This window comes from Sander vitreus, chromosome 24 (genome assembly GCF_031162955.1).
Source record: "Sander vitreus isolate 19-12246 chromosome 24, sanVit1, whole genome shotgun sequence".
NCBI lineage: Eukaryota > Metazoa > Chordata > Actinopteri > Perciformes > Percidae > Sander > Sander vitreus.
The window spans coordinates 14,859,006-14,880,598 of record NC_135878.1 but is presented as its reverse complement, the minus strand read 5'-3'; the positions used below and the strand labels follow the sequence as shown (position 1 = coordinate 14,880,598).

Sequence of the window (21,593 nt, the reverse complement as noted above, 5' to 3'; positions counted from 1 at the left end):
ACTATTGAATTGGGTACCACTACCCAGCCCTGTCAGCAGGTGTGAGGGTTTAGCCTACCTGCCTTTGCTTCTTCGGTGTAGTTGATTTGTGCGTTGGACCTTGGCTGCAACACATCCGATCACACTGCAAAAAGAAAGAGAGAGAGAGAGAGAGAGAGAGAGAGAGAGAGAGAGAGAGAGAGAGAGAGATATCAACCTCCATATGAGACACTCAGTTAAGTTCCTACACATCCCATCAATCACTGGCTTTGTAAGACTTTTACATAAGATATTGTTCTCAGCTACCAAGGGACTAGGGCTGCACAGGGGCGGACTGGGACAAAAATTCGGCCCTGGCAATTCCGTCCCGTACCAGCCCAATTTCAGACGGGGACATTATTCACTTTATAACTGCAAAAACCAGCCTCACGTGAGATTATAGCAGCATGAGGCACACTTACAGGTTTTCATAATTAGATAATACACACACTGGAGCAATTCATAACACTTTCAAATAAACTACCATGGCACCATCTTAGAATAGAATGGACATGCTTGCATATTTAAAACATATGACATGCTTTTATTTTGAAAAGTAGAAGCCAGAAGGAACCAGACGGGAGGCTCCAGGCTGCAGCCATACAAATGGCCCAAATCGGCCCTCCTGGCATTCGCCAGAATTGCCAGATTACCAGTCCGCCTATGGCTGTATAAAATATCTTGTTTTTGATCGTCATCACAATATTAACTGATTCAATATACATATCGTGAAAGACAATCACATTTGTTGTGTCAGTAGAAAGAAAATATCAGCAGAAAACTGCATTTTAATATGAAACTGTCGCTTTTTTAGTGGTGCCTTTTATATTCAATTCAATGTTCAATTTACTCAGTAAAAGTCAAGGAATGATTTCCTTTCGTTAGTTTTAAATGCAACAAGCAGTTTGTTGTATTTTAGCAGAATACTGAAAGCAGCAGAACTGAGAACACTTTAATATCTGTTTATTTATCGCACGTAATATGGTTATCGCAATATTCAGCAACGTTATCGCATATTTTCCTCATATCGCGCAGGCCTACAAGGAACTCAAACATCCAACCACAAAGCTAGCAGGACTGTACACTCACCTAAAAGATTATTAGGAACACCATACTAATACCGTGTTTGACCCCCTTTTCGCCTTCAGAACTGTCTTAATTCTTTGTGGCATTGATTCAACAAGGTGCTGGAAGCATTCTTTAAAGATGTTGGCCCATATTGATAGGACAGCACCCCCCACACCATTACACCACCACCACCAGCCTGCCCAGTGGTAACAAGGCATGACGGATCCATGTTCTCATTCTGTTTACGCCAAATTTTGATTCCATCTGAATGTCTCAACAGAAATCGAGACTCATCAGAGACCAGGCAACATTTTTACAGTCTTCAACTGTCCAATTTTGGTGAGCTCATGCAAATTGTAGCCTCATTGTCCTATTTTTAGTGGAGATGAGTGGTACCCGGTGGGGTCTTCTGCTGGTGTAGCCCATCCACCTCAAGGTTGTGCGTGTTGTGGCTTCACAAATGCTTTGCAGCATACCTCGGTTGTAACGAGTGGTTATTTGAGTCAAAATTGATCTTCTATCAGCTTTAATCAGTCGGCCCATTCTCCTCTGACCTCTAGCATCAACAAGGCATTTTCGCCCCCCAGGACTGCTGCATACTGGATGTTTTTCCTTTTTCAGACCATTCTTTGTAAACCCTAGAAATGGTTATGCGAGCAGATTGTGAAATACTCAGACCAGCCCGTCTGGCACCAACAACCATGCCACGCTCAAAGTTGTTTAGATCACCTCTCTTTCCCATTCTGACATTCAGTTCGGAGTTCAGGAGATTGTCTAGACCTGGACCACCCCCCTAAATGCATTGAAGCAGCTGCCATGTGATTGGATGATTAGATAATTGCATTAACGAGAAATTAACAGGTGTTGCTAATAATCCCTTAGGTGAGTGCAGATGTCCAAGTCAAATTAGGTCACTACATGCCAAGACATTTAGAACAAGTCATTCCTACCATTAGGGTGACATTTTGTACATTTTCCTAGTGTGTGTGTGTGTGTGTGTGTTAAACTTTCATATGTTTGTTGTTTTGCGAATTGGGTATCACTTTATTTAAAAGGTGAACTACTATATAGCATTCTCCGGTTAAGTTAATTCAAACTTATCAGATCCTTCAAACTTGTGAAGAACGTTGTATGGAACCAACAATTTTATTGTTGGGCAATTAGGTTAAAAGAACCCCATATTTTTTTTTATATAGAAACTTTTGAAAACGGGTCAAATTTGACCCGAGGACAACTTGAGGGCTAAACTAAATTCATACCGGTCTAGCGAACTATGTTTGGGGTAAAGTTAGCCAAAAGCTCTAGCTAGCTTACGTGTTGGGTAAAGTTAGTATCCATGCTTAACTTTGGCTATCACCTTAGCAGCTAATTAAATAACTAACATGTTGTACAGAAAGAGTAAAACAACAGGTCAAACGAACCGTGAGGTCGTGTCTGCCTCGATAAAGACGCTCTTTTCCCCCGGTAAATAACGGACTGCATTCAAAATCCCGTTAAACTCGGTGTAATGTGAGGCGCTGGCGTTAATTGCCATGTGGGCACACCCTGCCACCTGCCTGCGTCACATTCACGTCAAGTCAAGTGCCATCGCCAAACGTTGAGTTTACTGACCTGTTTAATACAAAAGAAATCTGAGTTTTTAGATAGGCTTTTCTAAAGTAGCAAGTAAAATCCATGATTTTAAAATGTACTTACAGAGATACTATCCATGCAATGGATTTATCTCCCCTGTATGTTCCTTCTGTAAAGAGCAGGTTGAGTCCTGGTCTCATTTATTTTATGCTTGAAACGAAATGTAGGTCACACTCAACTGCGGGTCATATTTAATTTGGCCACTAGGTGGTAGTGTTTCATCACACAGATGCAGGGGATATGTCCCCTGATTTGTCCCCCCTTAAAAAAATATGAAAGACAACCCACTCCCCAAAATAGGTCAAAATAACCAGTTCGAAATGCTGCAGAAAAGGCACAAAGTATTGCCAAAAAAAATTCAGCAAAATGCAGGAAATGAAGTGTTTGATACACAAAACGTTCTAGGGAACACACCCAGATTATACAAAACCTACGCCCTTGGTTAAAATGCATGTGTATTTATTGCAACATTAAGTATCAAACTGTTCTCCAGCTGTTATTTTATCAGTATGGACACCTATGCTTTTATGTTATACTGTATGTCACAGTGGATGTGTCTGAGCTGCAGAATGTATTCCTTTTTAATGTGTGTGTAGTTGAACTATTTCGCCACCAGAGGTCAGTGTTTAACAAAATATTGTGCTTCAAATACAACTCCCAATCTGAAGGAATAACTGAGCTATAATAGTTTAAAGATTTTAATACCAAGATTGTGTTTGGGCAAACGAATAGCTTGGCAAAACAGTGTTTTATTAATAAGACTCCTTGTTGTAATTTCTGGTTGTTTTTTTTTTTGGGGGGGGGACATTAATTCATCATTCAATATCTCTCTAAGTATCAAGGTCAACAAGTGTTTACACGAGCAGAGGAATATCTGAGAAGAGCAGAAAACTCTGCAGAGGGAGAGAGAGGGTTCCTCTGGTTTACAGGGCAGTTTCACTTGTCCAAGGGTCATTGCCATAAAACCAGGCTGATTGTTTAAACGCAGTTAGGTATTTTAGTACCTTCAGTATAGGCTGTGACAGTGTGCCTCACAATGTAGAAACAAATGTGTGAAAAGTGTTGACTAAAGATGTCACAGCCAGGTCCCACGTGAACTGATAAAAGACAGATGAATGAATGGACAGGTGAGTCCAACAGCTTTGATGCTTCATTGCTCACAAATGCTGCTGCAGCTGCAGGCAGCGCTGGAAGAAGTATTCAGATCCTTTACTTCAGTAAAAGTACTAATACCACACTGTTAAAATACTCTGTTACAAGTAAACGTCCTGCATTAAAAATGTAACTTAAGTATCATCAGGGAAATGTACTTAAAGTATTAAAAGTACTCAATGCAGAAAAATCCTCCCATTGTAGAAAGTGTAAAGGATCCAACCAGTTGTGTGTTTAATGGTCTGATCATCTCAGCTGGACTTGTAGGTCGTTATATTGTTGGCTAGTTTACTTTAGAATAAAACATCAGATTTTATAACTACATGTGTTTTGTGTGCAGAAATCGTAATGTGTAAAGTAACTAGTAACTAAAGCTGTAACAGATGAATGTAGTGGAGTAAAAACTACAATATTTCTCTCTGAAATGTAGCGGAGTAGAAGTAGAAAGTGGCATGAAAAGAAAAGACTCAAGTAAAGTACAAGTGCCTTAAATAGTACAGTACTGGAGTAAATGTACTTGGTTACATTCCAACACTGGCTGCAGGACTTTCAGCTTTTATTCCTACTGCGAGTCACACTAACCACGGAGATATAAGGTAAATGCAGCCTTGCAGAGCAGTGCTCTTATTCTCTGAAGTGTTATGAAAAAAAAAACAGTCTCAGTCCCATTTCATTTGTCAAGGGGCTACTTAAGAATGAAAGATGACCCCCCCCCCTCAAGGACATATGAGCTCATGCTGCCTGGCTGGCTGCCTGGACGAGGAGGAAGAGGAGGAGGAGGAGGAGGAGGAGAAGAAGAAGAAGGAGGAGGAGGAGGAGGAGCCGGATGCATTCATCAGGTACATTACGTCACCGCGGGCCAATCCCCTGCTCTCTGACACCAGCTTTTAGAGCGGCGTCTGTCGCAGAGTTCAACGCGTGGGAATTTGGCACGAGTCACACAAAGCTGGATCTCACCTCGAGAAAAGGGGGACAAACAGGGGTCACAAGGCCAAAACCCGCCACTTGGCTTTCCATGACTCAGAGGGTTTTTTTTTGTTGTTTTTTTAAATTTGCCTGGAAAACCCTGGTGACTCAATTGAGAAATCTAACATTTTAAGTTATAAAAGGGATGGCTTCTATATAGTGAACACCATCAATCCTGTTATTACTTTTAATTGTCTTCTTATTGGACATGCTGTGTACCATATTGTAAGGAAACTCATTATGACAGGTAGGAAATATCTGTCAGAATGGATTATCTCCTCTCTAAATGTAATTAAAAGTAAATTAACTCATTCTGTCAGGTGGGAAATATCAATCAATAAATAAACTACTTCCTCAATAAATGTAGTTAACAGAAATTCAGGGAAGATATTCAAAATATAACCCCACTTGTTGACATTTGGAGTCTAATTGCTGACCCTTGAAATGTCTGCAGAAAACTCAGTCTGTATCAACATTACATTAGTTTCGCTGTACTCTCAGCTGCATCTAATACAAAACATATTCTGTATACAGGTATATATATCTAATGCACGACTTTCTGACTCTAGTTTACCCGCAATCTTTGAAAAAGGTGCATTTGTTGACTACTGCAACTAAGTGTCTAAGTACTGCATCTTGGTTGCTTATGTAGAAGTATTATTGTGGGGATGTTTGTCCTCCAACTGTCTGTCTTGTTGGGTTTGTGTTATAGTTTTGTTGTTACACATTAGGCTACCTATCAAAAAACAAGTTCATCACAAAGAAATGGCCACCTCCTCGGTGCCCCCATGTTCGAAAGAAATGCAGTCAAAATGCCCTATTGGATGCTCTAATCGGTAGATACGACATGATATAGTGCCCTCTAGGGTGCCGTTAGAGTGGAGAAAGCGGGATGCAGTGCACTAATGGGTTCCCTTACAGTAAATGGAGAAAACGAGAAGCACTGCCATAGAGCAGGGCTTCTAAAAGTCCGGACCAAGGCCCGCATCCGGACCCAATGACAAGTCAATCCGGACCTGGCCTATAAACCTTGTGTTATGAATACAAAACCTTATAAGGTGTAACATTTTCTACTTATAAATACAGGGAAGTTATACAGTATTGGTGTAACGGACCTTCGTTGATGTCCCTCCCCGTAAACACATAAATATGGTTTGGACTTATTTTTACAACTGAAATAAAAAAAATATAAGAGAGAAAGTGGGCTACCGAAAATAGGTACCGGTACCGAATTCCAGGTAGTAGTATCGGTACAAAAGTTGACCAGGAAAACAGAGTACTTAACTTGAATGTATGGTGCTTAAAAGGTTAAAAGTCAATGGATTAACTGTTTTTGTTATCAGCAATCCCTGAGTTTAAAAAAAACAATTTCATATGCGGACCTTTGAGTGATACGTTTAAGGAACCCCTGCCATGTAGGCTGCCCTGCGTGCTCGAAAACTCTCTGCACACTGGTTCCCCACCACATGCAGCAGTTAGCTTTTTTAATTTTTTTCCACCCCTGCCACTCAGAGAGCTACCTGAACTACACAAGTTACTACAAATCTTAGAACATAATTGAACTTAACAGTACATGTAAGTGATTTGTAATTTCCACCCATAAATCACCATACCTGCACCATCATCTCTTTTGAAAAGCCAATCAGTATATCATACATATCAAAATTTGTTGAGTTTCTTGTGACAGTAGGTGGTTGAATGTTTATGCGCAAAAATATCACTTTTTAATTTCACTTTTTTTCCTCAGAGGAAGAAATCAATGGGACTGATGGGAAATGTGGTCTTTATTTGAAGAAACAGTGGCAATGATGACAATATCTAAAAATGTGATACACAACTCTCGAGGTCGCTGGCGCTTCGGGACGCTGTTTGTACACAAGCGAGGCTGTAAAGCTGTCAGCCTTGTTCTGCTTCAACCTCTGTGTGTGTGTGTGTGTGTGTGTGTGTGTGTGTGTGTGTGTGTGTGTGCAGACGCGTGTGTGTGTGTGTGCATGCGTGCGTGCATGCATGCGTGTGTGTGTTTGTGCGCATGTGTGCGTGCGTGTTTAGCCCTTTTACCCAACGTGTTCCCTGATTGATGGACAGATGGAAAAACACAGGTTTAAAGAGTAAGATAGATAGATAGATAGATAGATAAAAAGGATGACCATTGATCTTGAGGGAGAGTGTTGTCGAATGCAGCTGCTCCGCAAACGCACAGCCATGTTGTATCCTCGTTTCACTCCAGTCAAGAAAAGATGAACGGGGCATCGCTCACCGCTCATCTGCACGCACGCACGCATGCACGCACACAGATATGATTAGCATCATTTGCCCTTTAAGAAGGTACACTGTGTTCACAGAACAGAGAGTCAGAGCCTGGAATTAGAGTCAACCAAATTCCAGGCTATTTGTGTGTGTGCACAGTTAAACTGAACATGCAGCTCAACATCAGCAACAAAGCATCTCCATCTCTGCTGTCCAGCATTCAGGAATGTGCAAATACTGTATTGATGATATTAAACTTTAATGACGCGAGGGGGAAGTTGCAAAGGGAGCATCAGAGGAATAACAACAACAAAAATCAAGGTGACATGCGTGTAAAAGGTGGAGAGCAGTGTGCAGAAAAAATTATAGGTATAATAAATAAATAGAAGATAAAGCTGCATCCTCGGGTCAATACTGAGTTTGCAGTCCAGTCCAACTATCAGGATTAGTCATTTTAGTTGACGTGTTTCTTGGTGAGGCGGTGTAGATTGATTAAAAATCTCCTTCAGCAATTTATTTCAAATTCTATCAGGCTGAATTTCAAAGCTTCCCACCATGAGATGAGCTGTTAATCATACAGTGAGGGTCTGAGCGGGGCTGTGACATCTGTGCAGCGTGGTTGATTCAGTCTGACTTCACACCATTTACGCAGAGGACACCGAGGTCATGTCCTTTATAGTGTTCGTGGGAATTCAAGATTTTAACAACCGGAAGAGCAGTTTGCGTTCTACAGTTACTCAAAAATTGCACACAATGGCCTACCATCCACTAGAAGACTCTGAAAAGACTTTGAAAAGACTAAAGTCTGACACCATCTCACATCTAAAAACAATCATCTCACATCTGTCATAATATGTAGAGACTGGGTCACAATTTGCAAGACTACATCTAGATTCGTTTTTGAAAACTTTCACAAGCTAGCTTGCTACCGCTAGCATTAGCTGGTAACTTAAGGGAACGTCTGCAGATTTTCTGTTCTGCCGTACATGCTGATGTGCAAAAATACTGTATCAATTTTTAAAACAGTTTTTCCTCAGAGGAAGGAATCGATGGGACTGATGGGAAATGTCGTCTTTATTTGCAATTATGACAATATCTAAAAATGTGATACACAACTCTCGAGGTTGCTAACGCTTCGGGACGCTGTTTGTACACAAGCGAGGCTGTAAAGCTGTCAGCCTTGTTCTGCTTCAACCTCTGTGTGTGTGTGTGTGTGTGTGCATGCGCGTGTGTGAAATTAGTCTGCGATAGTGGAATCACTTGAAAAGTCATTTGGTGTAAGGTCGGCATTAGTATATCCAATATTCAAAATGATCTGGACTGTGAACCCGAATGCTCAAATTAATTATTTGGATTAAGTAGCCTACTGTAAACTTAAAATGTGTTTAGAAGTTCTACCCACTTAAAAATCTTGAGTGCCAGTAAAAATTGTACTTTCTTATGAGTTTAGGAAACTCTTACTTTTTGATTAATATGAACTTTTTTTGCGGATTAAGTAACCACTACTTAAAAAGATAATTTCATAGTTACTTAAAACTCTATAGTTTTAACATTATTTATTTATTTTTTGGCAAAAAAATATTGAGCTATATATAAGATATTTGGTATTTTTTACAGCAGAACTGCACACCTGTAGTGTGGATGAGGCTGCATTAAGGGTGATAAAACATACAGAACGTACGATGCAACAGTTAACGTAACTCAGTATTTCCAAAAAGCACCTTATTATTAGTCTTATGAACATCTAATCAAAAAATCAAACAGTTTTTTTTCTCCCTTGTATCCAAACATTTTACATGTTTAAATTATCTCTCTGCATTATGAGTTTCTTGAAAGCTTGTTTGTTTGAGCTCTGACATTATATGCCTGCCTAATTAAACTAAATTGGATATTAAAGGTAATCAAAAAACGTTCTTGAATGCTCCTCACAGCCTTTACCGGAGTTTTCCAGAGCTGTAAAAAGCAGTAAAACAGGCCTTGTCTTGTCGAAATAAAAGTGTCACAGGTTATTAAGTGAAATATTAAAAATGACTGCTGAGCCTTCTGGAGGTGCTGCGGGACTAAATCAATGAAGCATCTGTGATGGGTGGAGCTTAATCGAATACACCAAGGACTTACATGCCCTCCCCCACCTTCCCTCTACCACCCGTGCCAGGTTTCTACATAAGACGATCACTGTGGTTTAATAGCATGAAGCGATAGTTAGATCAGATACCGTGTTGGCAGCCACTCCCTCTGTCTCTCTCCGGCGTTATCAAGCAGCGTGTTTGGAGCGGCGATGACAGGGCTGGCACAAACACGGAGTGCTGGAAGCTGGCCTCGGACCAGCGGTGTTGAGTGTGTGTGTGTGTGTGTGTGTGAGAGTGAGAGTGTGTGTGTGTGTGTGTGTATGTGAGTCGGTGTGTGTGTGTGTGTGTGTGTGTGTTGGTGTGTGGCGCCTGTCTGGCTTTTGGCTGGAGCTCGAGGTTGAAGCCTGTTGGAATCAGGGAAATATAAGTGCAGATGCCAAACGTGGACATCTATATATACATTTTAGAGGAACAAACAAGACTACCTACAATCTACAATGTGCAATCCTTTTTTTGATATTAATGCAACAAATAATTACAGAGCAATTTGCATTCTCAGCCTGCTTTCTTTGTCATTCGTCATACCCTGATGTTTTGGGGCATTTGACCTCCTGTGGGCATGTCGCGTGAGCTGGCCAACAACAACAACAACCTGGAGGCAAAGGACAAACAATGTTCAGAAACACACTGACCAACAGGCTTTAAAAGGTCCCATATTGTAAAAAAAATTCTTTTTTTATTACAAAGCAGGTCAAGGTGCTATATAAATACTGTGAAAGTATCAAAATGCTCAATCCACAGAGAAATGCACACAGCCCGTACTCACAAACTGTGCCTTTAAACGAGCCGTAAGAACTTCCTGTATGGTTGTGATGTCACAACTAGACTGTGTATATATATATATATATATATATATATATATATATATATATATATATATATATATATATATATATATATATATAGAAAGTGGCGCTACAGTGCCGTAACAGTCATTCCCCGGCTGCAATGACAGTGTAGAGACACTGAGAGCGCAGATGCGAGAGACCCGGAAACACTGACCAATCAGAGCAGACTGGGCTTTTTCTGGAGGGGGGCTTAAAGAGACAGGTGCTAAAACAGAGCGTTTCAGACAGAGAATACAGGTATATTCAGACAGAGAGAAAAATTGTGTTTTTTAAACATTAAAGCATGTAAATATTATCTAGTACAAAACTAAAACACAAGTATGAACCTGAAAATGAGCATGATATGGGACATTTAGGGACCATATCGGTTACCTCAGACTCATGATAGACGACAGCTCATCAATTTGATATGATGCATAACAGACAACACAAAGAAAGCAAGACAGTTACCAGGAAGAAGTCAAGAAGAGTAAAAGAAGAGTCACATAGCTTATGTGAGAATTGGCCTAAGTTAATTCACTTTTTAACAATTAACTTTTTAACATGTTTAGGGAAAATACATTCCCTGGCTACTGCTGTTATCTCACCAATCACAACTAAATATCCAAATTCAACCCAAACCCTGACAAAAAGTCCTAATGTTCCAAAAATGTTCTTACTCTCAAGGTCTTTAACTCAACATTGGACCTCACAAAGATAGGAGTATACACACACACACACACACACACACACACACACACCTTTCCTCTGCTGAAGTGTTAAGATCTCAGCAATCAGGGTGGCCAGAGGGAAAGAATCCCACAGCTATATTTGTGACCGCGCGTGTGTGCGTACGTGCGTGCGTGCGTTTCCTCTTACCTAATTTCAACAGGTCACACTGTTTCACCATACTGCAGCAATGAACTTTGCCCTTTCTGATGAGATTACAGTGTTGCAGGCCAATAAAGAAGGACAAATTATGTGTTCAAACAAGACAAAAAAGCCCTTCAAGGGATTTATAAAAGAAAATGATTCTTAAAGTTACTAAAATCAATCACACAACATGTACAAACACCCTTCACCCTTGAGTGAAAACATACAAAATGTCCGTCCTGCAGTCTGACACAGTCTGTTTGCAGCTTTACATTGAAGCACAGTGGTGGAATGTAACTGAGTACATTTACTCAAGTACTGTACTTCAGTACAAATGTTGAGGTACTTGTACTTTCCTTGGGTCTTTTCTTTTCATGCCACTTTCTACTTCTACTCCGCTACATTTCAGAGAGAAATATTGTACTTTTTACTCCACTACATTCATCTGTTCCAGCTTTAGTTACTAGTTACTTTACACATTAAGATTCCTGCACACAAAACACATGTAGTTTATAAAATCTGATGTTTTATTCTAAAGTAAACTAGCCAACAATATAACGACCTACAAGTCCAGCTGAGATGATCAGACCATTAAACACACAACTGGTTGGATCCTTTACACTTTCTACAATGGGAGGAGAGTTCTTTACTTTTAATACTTTAACTACATTTTCCTGATGATACTTACAGACTTTTACTGAAGTAACATGTTCAATGCAGGACTTTTACTTGTACCAGGGTACTTTTACAATGTTGTGTTAGTACTTTTACTGAAGTAAAGGATCTGAATGTTTCTTCCAGTGCTGCTGAAGCAGAGATTATCTGCTGGTATTGTTGTCTTGTGGTCTGCAGGGTGTAATCAGCCCGACCCACCGGCCCGCTGTGAATGCCGTGCGCTTATCGCCATATTTTGCAGTGTATTAAATCGACCACAGGCGTTTTTCACACTGACGTGGCTTTCTTACGTTGACATGCCTCCACCTGCGGCACAGCGCAGGCAGAGCGCTGCACGGGGCGTTTATGACATCTCACAGACACATTGTTTCTGGGCTCAGCTGCCAGTGGAAATGGATTTTGACATTTTTCTTTATATGTCTAAAAGCATACCAGTGAAATATAGAACATAGTTTGGTCTGAAGCTCTGACTTGGTGTCAACAACCAGGGACAATTCTTACCTTCAAAACGACAGCGAAACAAGGCGACAGACATAATCCGTTTTAAGCAGAGGTGGAAGAAGTATTCAGATTATTTACTTGAGTAAAAGTTACACTGTGAAAATACCCTGTTACAATTTAAAAGTCCTGCATTGAAAATGTTACTTCAGTAAAAGTCTGTATGTATCATCAGGAAAATGTAGTTAAAGTATTAAAACATTGTGTAAAGTGTAAAAGATCCAACCAGTTGTGTGTTTAATGGTCTGATCATCTCAGCTGGACTTGTAGGCCGTTATATTGTTGGCTAGTTTACTTTAGAATAAAACATCAGATTTTATAAACTACATGTGTTTTGTGTGCAGAAGTCTTAATGTGTAAAGTAATTTGTAACCAAAGCAATGGTTTATTGGCTTTTTTACATAAAGGAAAGTGTCTATAAGGTCAATAGATTCCGTCGTTTTTGTTTTTACTTGGGCGCCCTTTAAATATAAGTACTGAGCAGTTGAATCGTAGTTATATTTCTCTTCCAAGATTCTTTAGTGTGAGACACGAAAAGATTAAAACTATCACGTATTTCACAAGAAAAAAAAAAAGACTCGTTAGAGACAAAATGAATAACGTGTAGATTTTTGGTCCTTGAAAGAGCACGAAACCTGGGTTGGGAACAAATTTTTTTTTTTTGGGGCTTTTCTGCCTTTATTTGATTGAACAGCTAGGTGAGAGAAGGGGGAAGACATGCAGGAAATCGTCACAGGTTGGATTCGAACCCTAGACCTCTGCGTCGAGGCATAAACCTCCAAGTACATGTGCGCCTGCTCTACCCACCATCCCAACCTGGCCACGGGAACTACATTTCTTGCTGGATTTTAAGCAAGACGGGGGGATATTCAAAGGTATATGAGCACAGTAGTATAAAAGAAATCTTTCTCTGTCCTTTGCATTCAAGAAAGTATTTAAAACCGCAGAAAACTTAATGCAATTCACAGAGTTCAACCATAATGTCCTGTTGCCTCCATGTTTTCTTTGATCGCTCGTTTTGTTCGTCAGTACATCCTCTCACAATACAGAGGACTCTGAAAGTCCTTGGGGTGAGGGTCAGTTCATGTCTGTGTCTTTTTCATATCTCCAAAGATAGTTTCCTTTCTTAAAAGCAACTATACATTACTTGCTCATTACCTTTTCTTCCTGTCAACCGACAGTAGCTCTTTGTTAAACCTGAAGCAAAGGATCCTATAATCTGCAAGGCTGTCCATTGTAGGAATTAAATGAATATTGATTGTTTATTATTGTCTATTTTCAATAGAATCACACTCCAATACTTGAAAACTTTGTTGAAATGTTCTGTAAATAAATATTGGGACAGACGGTATATGAGTTACATGTATTATAAAACGTACTTTTCTTGACAGCTCTTTGTGTAAACTAAAGCTACTGTATAAAAGAAGCACATGCTTTAAAAGAGTACACACTGTTAAGGCAACCCTCCCCGGAGAGATTAAAAGTATTTAATATTCTATTTCTTCTTGAAGACAGATTGAGGCCAGCCTGGAGTCTGTGTCATCCTCCGCTCCAAACAAATCATCAACAGGGGAATAACGCTGAGCGGCGTTTCATCTTTGTTATTCTGTTGTCTCCTGCATAATTGACGGATATTAACTTCCCATCAAGCAAGTCTAATTATTATCAATCCTCCAATAAGGTGCACAATTAAGGGAGCAATTTGATTGGTTAAAGTTTAACCCCGGAGCCTAATGAAGACGCGCGCGCAAACAAACTCATCAAGTTGACAGTGTGTCAGAGTGAACATCTGGAGAGGGATTTGGGATTCAGGTTTGCTGACTGAGCAACGTGTTTGTTCATAATGACCTTTTTTTTTTTTCATATTTTACACATGACAGTTTTTTACACTGTAAACACTAATGCAATGTTGAAACAGAAAATATTTACTGTTGTATAAAGTAGCATACAAGAAAGCAATACCATAAACATGTACACCAAAAGTCATAATTTTTAGAATAAAGTTTATGTATGTATTGTACCACATCTGTATTTGTGTCCCTGTACCATTTTTCTTCATGTGGACATAAATAAATGGTTAAAGTGTGTGTGTGTGTGTGTGTGTGTGTGTGTGTGTGTGTGTGTGTCGAGGGGGGGCTGTATGAAGCAACATGCTACATTTTGCAAAACAAAGTCTGATTGATAATGCTGAAATAGTCATTAGATAGTTGCATACCTGTTCTTATTTCTGAAGGTTGGACATATGGACTTATGGACACCAGATCACATGATCACAATCATGTGACATGGAAAGATTTTGTGTGTAAGCAGTTGTAAAAAAAAAAAAAAGAAAAAAGAAAAAAAAAGTAACTTAAAGCTCTTATTTTATGGGGCGATCAGTCAGTTATCGCTTTGAAACAGCCTTTCATAATGCTTTGCTTCACCAGTTAAGGCAGTTATATTTAGATAGCATTTAAAAAAAGCTACAGTGAATAAAAACAGATGAAGAAGCTGCAGCATTACAAACATTATGTTTGAAGCATTTGTTCTTTAGTGAGATTGTCCGCAGCAGTGTTTGTGTTTTCCTGACAATGTGGGTGGACTGTCCACATTATTATAGTGCCACAAAGCCTCTTTGGGAGGAGATCAGTTGGATGTTTGGACATTTACAATTTTTGGTTGTTTTCTTTTACAACTGCTTACATATAAAATCTTTACATGTCACATGCTTTTTGAAACCTTTCAAACTACACACCCAATCTCCAAAACCATGAGCTGTTTTCTCAGCCTTTCCACAACACACAAATCTCTACCTAAGACACAAAAATCTAACAGGAAGCTTTCCTTTTCCAAAAACAACCAATCAAAATGCTACACTCATTCACCAGGGGCACGTTCAATCTCTAAACGTGTGCACCGTGTTGCTACGGTTTCTGTGTTGAACCACGTTTCCTCTGGACACTGCGACGGCTTTGAGTTCCGTTTTCTCTCGTTTGGTGGGCGTGTCTCTCGTTTATTGGCTGTGTCCCAGGTGATACCCAATCAGCAGGGACGTGGCTGTAAATTCGTGGTAATAAAAAGGCACAGCGCTTGCGCGCACAACAGGGTGTTCAACGCACCCCCCCCCCATTTCAGTTTTTAAAAACGTGTTGCCAAGTTTTCTTTTGTCAGCATTATGAATCTCCCCCCACACACACACACACACACACACACACAAACACACACATACACGCACGAACACACATACATGCACGAACACACATACATGCACGAACACACATACATGCACACACACGCACAAGCACACGCACACACACACACACACACACACATACATAGACTCAAACACTGAAACTCACACACAAATTATGACTTTTGTTCTCTCTGACATATATATACGACAGATAATCCCGCCTTTTGAAGCCTGGCAACCCGGCGACTGGAATACCTGTAAGTCCTCGCTTCAATAAAACTGGAGGGAATAAAAGACAGTGGCTAGGTTTGATGTCAACGGCTCCCCCGCTCTCTCAATCAATGCCCTGAGCTCAAATGAAAGATGAAAGGCACAGGGTGAGAGTGAGAAGCTTTTTTAGCCAACAAGGATCCCTGTGCCCTCTGACGCCCCTGCAAACATCGATCTGTACCACGGAGCTAAACTCCCCCCCCCCAACCTCTACAAATGGATCCGATCGAACACACAAACTCAGCTTCAACTCACATCTTTAATTCATCATTTCATGCTGAAACTCCTGTTTGTCACTACTTTAGTGTAACGCTTTTATAAAGGGGGGGTTGGGGGGGGCAAGAAGTGGACTCATGGTTAAGGTGACTGAGGAATGTAAAGAAAAAAAAATCCTTTATTACTTAAAGAGCCTCCTAAAAACTTCTGGCATTTCTGGGTTCATTTCAATGTTTAATCCAGGGCCCCTGGTGAGACGGAGCAGGGACCCCCTACTACATATATTGTACAACATCAAGTGGCATATTAAACTGGGACTACAATAACGTGTAGGGCAGCATAAAGCCTTTATACATAAATTTTTTGCATATAATACCTAGCTATTAAAATATTCTAATAATTGTTGGCATGATTTTATAAATCATGTATTAAAGCTTTAGTGCGTAACTTTATGATATTAACAAACGTCTGTTACGTTTAAGCCATTGCCAAATGAGTTGCTACAAAGCTAATTAAGACTATCAGCTCCACACAACTCTCTCTGGATTTCTCAGTATGACTATGGTCAGAAGATTGTGGCGTCCGGTGACTTTCCCCGCGCAGAAACTCGTGAAGATAATGACCTCTTTCGAAGAGTCCATCATGTTTTTGTAATCCAACGTGTCTTCCTTGGCTACTAGCAACTGTGTGGAGGGGGGGAGGGAGGGTGCGCGGTCACGTAAAGCTTGTATCATGTGGACGCGCCGACAGTGTTGTTGTCATTATTTAGAATTCCTCATGGGGGCGACAGGAACTACGCACTATAGCTTTAATGTTAAACATACATGTGGCACAGGGAACTGTATCCGTGGATGGTTACCTTAGTGACCTTACCTACAGTATAGCCAGTAAGCCTATCATCAGTGGAGATTTATATTTGCTAGTATTATGTTGGATTCATGTTAAGACTTTTTTTTTTTTTACTTTTCAAAAATTAAAAAATAATTTGGACGCCCCCCTGCATTGACTCTGAGGACCCCCTAGGTACCCCCTCCCCCTGAAGATCCCTGATGGCAATTTCTACTCATACAGAAGCAGAGACACAATGCATGCAAATTAGGTCACCACAGAGTTCAAGAGTTCAGCTTAATTCTGAAAATCGAAATGCAAATGTGTGACCGGTCCTAAAATTAAAGGTTGAAATAGATGTCAAATCAAAAAGGGGAGGAAAAAAAGAAAACTGGTGAAAAGGTCAAACAGCCTCCCAACCCTTCCTGTGCATTTGTCGTCCTCCACACCGGCTCATCAGATAACAAGGTCCTTCCCAGAAGGCAGCGGGACGCGTGGGAAATGGAAATGAAAAAGTCTAAGGCCGAGAGCTGCAAGGACACATGAAATATGTTTCTCAGCAATGATGCATAACATTGACAGCAGGGAGGAAAGACGGGGTTTAGATATCACAGAGGAGAGAGAAGACCTGGTTTATAGTCAGCAACTTTCACACCGAATCCACCTGTAATTACAATGCTTTTTTATGGGTCAGAATGTAGTCTCGCTTTGCCAGACCTTCCTCCACAGCGCTGCGGAGGAAGGTCTGGCTAGTCCACACAGCATTCTGGGATGGGAGAAAAACGTGCTCTGGTTTATTGGCATTTCTTTAAACCAATCACAATCTTGGGCGGTGCTAAGCGCCAGACACAGCAACGGTGGCTCCGCAAAATAGTCTCAGGAAGGAACTTATTTTGGTGGAACATTTGCACCCCGCAACAAAAACACCGCCACACACAATATTAAATGAAGTTAACTGTTGACACAACACAGTAACGTGAGCTATTTAAATGAGCTGATACATGGTTAAACCTCATTGGCTCTTACCAGTGTATTTCCGTGTGTACTTTGTCCACAGCAATCTCACCAATCGGTCCCAAAACGTCCCAGTTAGAGAGGAAATGACCTAAACATATTCTTTATAAATCTTTACAATCATTCCCCGGAAGAACCAAGTAGACCTGCCTTGTTGCACCATCCAAATGTTCTTCAAAACTTGCCATTTTTAGTGTGTACCTTGCTAACACAAAGTTTGTTGTCTCCTGAAGCCAACGAAAATTTGAGAACGAGAAGCACAGAGAGCGGAAGGTGAGGGACGCGCGTCGGATGTCAGGCAACTGTCCTAGTTTCTGTTTACCAAGGAGCACAATCTGCGTTAAAATGAGCCATCAACCAACTGCTTCAGTGCACCATGAGGGGAAATGCTGCTATGTGCTGCTGTCACTGGTGAAGGAATGACATTTCTAAAATGCAATGGAGTTATGAGCTAATGTTGCAAAAAACAGTTTCACCACACCTTCAGGCAGGCATGGGTTCAGAATTGGCACAATTTTACTAGCCAAATGGTGGTAAAATTTGCAAGTGGCTGGTAAATTTGCTTCACTCACCAGCCAAAAAAAAAAACAATTACAATCTATTGAGTGGCTGGGAAATTTTGAACAATCACTAGCCATTTGGCTGCTGGACAAAAAGTTCATTTTGGACCCTGCATTCAGGTGCTTTTGTCTCCTTATGTAGGCGTGGCCTATGTGAAAGCTAACCCCTATTTTCCCCTGGGTAGGTCCGCGCCGCGTTCCGCGACCCCTGCAAGACATCGTGGCCATTTAAGTCAGTGCTTGATATTTTATGCCACATTGGCAGGTAGCCAATGAGAATTTAGTGATTCAGACGCATAACTATCGGTAAGCAGGGTACGGGGTTGCTTACGGGCCCGGACCAATCAGGGGCCCGCATCATTGGAAGACCTTGATTGACAGCCGGGTCCCCCTATCGCATTTTTATTACTCGCGACAATCCCAGCAGTCCCACGTGCAGCCACTGACCAAGCGGGAGTGAGAACGGGTTGATCATTTCCTAGTTTCTGATATGAAGATGAGACGTGTGTGTGACTCAAACATCTCACATTAACCAACAAAACGTACAGCGAAAGAACGTGCAAAACATTTCAGACCGCCCTGCCAACCTGTATACATTTTAACATCAATGTACGCTGTGACATTTATTCACTCTAAAATCAGCGGCTGCCGTTTCAATCCTGTCGGCTGTCTGCAGCGGGCGGGGCTGCTTAGTTCCTCCCCCCGCGTCACACACACACACACACACACACACACACACAGGATGCAGGAAAAACCGGAGATGAGACGTACAGGACGACCTAAATTGAGGACAGCTATGCTCGTTATTGTAAGTGCAATGATAAGTTAAAGTCCAATAAGTACTTTATCAAACCGTATGAATGTGTGTCCCAGGCCAGGAGGAAATTAACTAACAATGTTAAGATCAACAAGCCACTGACAGTGACAGATATGCTCATATTTGATTCATTCAATAAATTATTATTTTTTTGTCTTAAATCCACCAGCCATTTACATATTATACCAACATTTGCAGCATCCTGAGTCTTTTTGGTGAGGTTACTAGGAAATCTCAGCCCAGAGTAATTCATTAATAGTAATAATTATTATTCTCCCGAAAACAAGTTTCCTTTTTATTTTTAAAGAACTATACAAAAAAGAAATTGACTAGTCTGTGTACCCCTATGCAGGATTATCAAGGCTGGCCCCCCTACTACAGCATGTGATGACGGCGCAATGTCCACGAGTAGGCTACCATCAACAGGACAGGATAGGACCATAGAGACACAGAAATTCCTGTTTTTCACCTTTATGAGGCAAAAAAAAAAAACTGGCTGGTAAAAAGTCACAGTTTTAAATCCACCTGCCACTGTGGCTGGTTGTCAAAAAAAGTTAACTTCAGGCCCTGGTCATGACGTCATACATCCATGGTTGATGCTCCACGCCCTTGACCGGCAGCTGATTGGACGAACGCGAGACGTGGGTCTGGCTTCTCAAAAATTTCAACAGAGTGTCATGGCGGCTCGTTGAGATCTCATATTTTTCGAAAATAGTTCACCGAAACGTGTTTCTGAAAACATTTTAAGCGAGAAATAGGCCGTGCAGTTGTTGAATCTGTCTTCATTTCAGATCGACAAAGATTTTCGTCTACTTCTACTGGATAGTCGCGTCGCGTTCAACGGATTCATTTGCATAAAGATGGGCATCGGCCAGCTTTTTGACACGCAGCATTTTTTTCCAAATGCAGCGCCGCGTTCCCGGAATGCTTTGCGTGCACATTGAAGTTGCTTGACGTTACCCATAGGAATAGAATGGAGTGCGGCGCAACAGAAGCGTTGCACGGTCAAATGGATCTGTACCGTGAGATGCTCCAGGTGTGGTATGGCGCGTGGCGGAGGACGGAACAAAACCGGAACACAGCACCAACGCACCCAGTGGAAAATCAGGGTTACACAGTCTTAACTGCACCTTAAACCCTATTGTGTGATGTGAGTGTCAGTGAGAAAAAAAATTGAACTATAAAACAGCCTTCTGTTCTTCATCCAGTGGAGAAAAAAACACATGAAGACGAGGTGTTGTGGCCTCGACGATACCGTTTCTGATGTGTTAATCCTATTTCTCCACACGCAGCTTATGTATATTTCCTCGATTAACACCTCCTTCCTATTTTGGGAGCTCAGGGAGTCATTTCATGGTAACCACATTTGCTTAATTACATAAGAGAGAGAGAGAGAGAGAGAGAGAGAGAGAGAGAGAGAGAGAGAGAGAGAGAGAGAGAGAGAGAGAGAGAGAGAGTCTGGGCACTGTGAGGCAGACTGCTGCGCTGCTCTGTAGCTTGGAGACAATGCTCTGACTCGACTCCAAATGCAATTAATGCTGGCCGAGGGCACAAGGAGGGTTGTTGTGGAGGACGAAGCTTTTGTCCTGGTAAAATGTAACTAAGTACATTTACTCCAGTACTGTACTTCAGTACCAAATGTTGAGGTACTTGTACTTTACTTCCCTTTACCTCTTTTCTTTTCATGCCACTTCCCTACTTCTCCGCTACATTTCAGAGAGAAATATTGTACTTTTTACTCCACTACATTCATCTGTTCCAGCTTTAGTTACTAGTTACTTTACACATTAAGATTCCTGCACACAAAACACATGTAGTTTATAAATCTGATGTTTTATTCTAAATGAAACTAGCCAACAATATAACGGCTACAAGTCCAGCTGAAATAAGACGAATAAACCCTTAGTTCAGGAGTTCTCAAACACATCACTCAAAAGGTCTACATCTGAGTTTTATTCCATGCTCCATGCAGTTACAGTACAGCAGTATTCTCAGCTTCATGTAGTAAACGAAATTTGTCGCTTCATGCGACATTTTTTCATTTTGTCTTTTTGCCTTTTTTCAACGTTTCTTTCACTTTTGCGACGTTTTTGTCCCCTTCTTTCAATGTTTTTGGTGCCTGTTTCGACGTTTTTGTCAGGTTTTTTAAGAGGAAGACTTTCAAAAGTACAAATACACACGACTCAGCTACAACAAAGAAGAGTAAAAGTACTGAGTTTCTGGTACTTCCTGCATCAGTTGGCTCCATGCAGAGGGCTGTAGCCAGTCAGAAAGACGACTAGACTTCTCTAATACATTATCTGTCTGCAGGAACACACACACACAAAGTACATACTGCATTCAATCGGTCCTTTCCTGGAAGGATTTGCACACACACACACACACACACGCACATGCACACACATTACATTTAAGTATAATGCATTCACCCTCCCCTCTGTCTCGCTCACACACACATTTTTTTTTTATTCCCTTGTACTTGACTTTACATTTCTAATCCCCATGATTAAAGTAAATTTGCACAGAGTTCAACATTGGGGAACTTTAACATGCAAACTCACGCCATTTACGAATCGCAAACTCTTGACAGTCCTGACCTGAAAATTGGAGGAATATCCAAAATATCCTACC

At 40.9% G+C, this 21,593-nt stretch overlaps 1 long non-coding RNA gene across 1 annotated transcript in view; it reads right to left on the bottom strand.

Moving 5' to 3' along the window:
• The window catches only part of LOC144512946 (uncharacterized), a 433,981-nt gene that overhangs the window by 393,308 nt on the left and 19,080 nt on the right, over positions 1–21,593 (bottom strand). Inside the window, exon 2 of the long non-coding RNA XR_013501057.1 lies at positions 59–124. This is a non-coding gene — a long non-coding RNA (uncharacterized LOC144512946). The remainder of the gene's footprint in view (positions 1–58; positions 125–21,593) is intronic.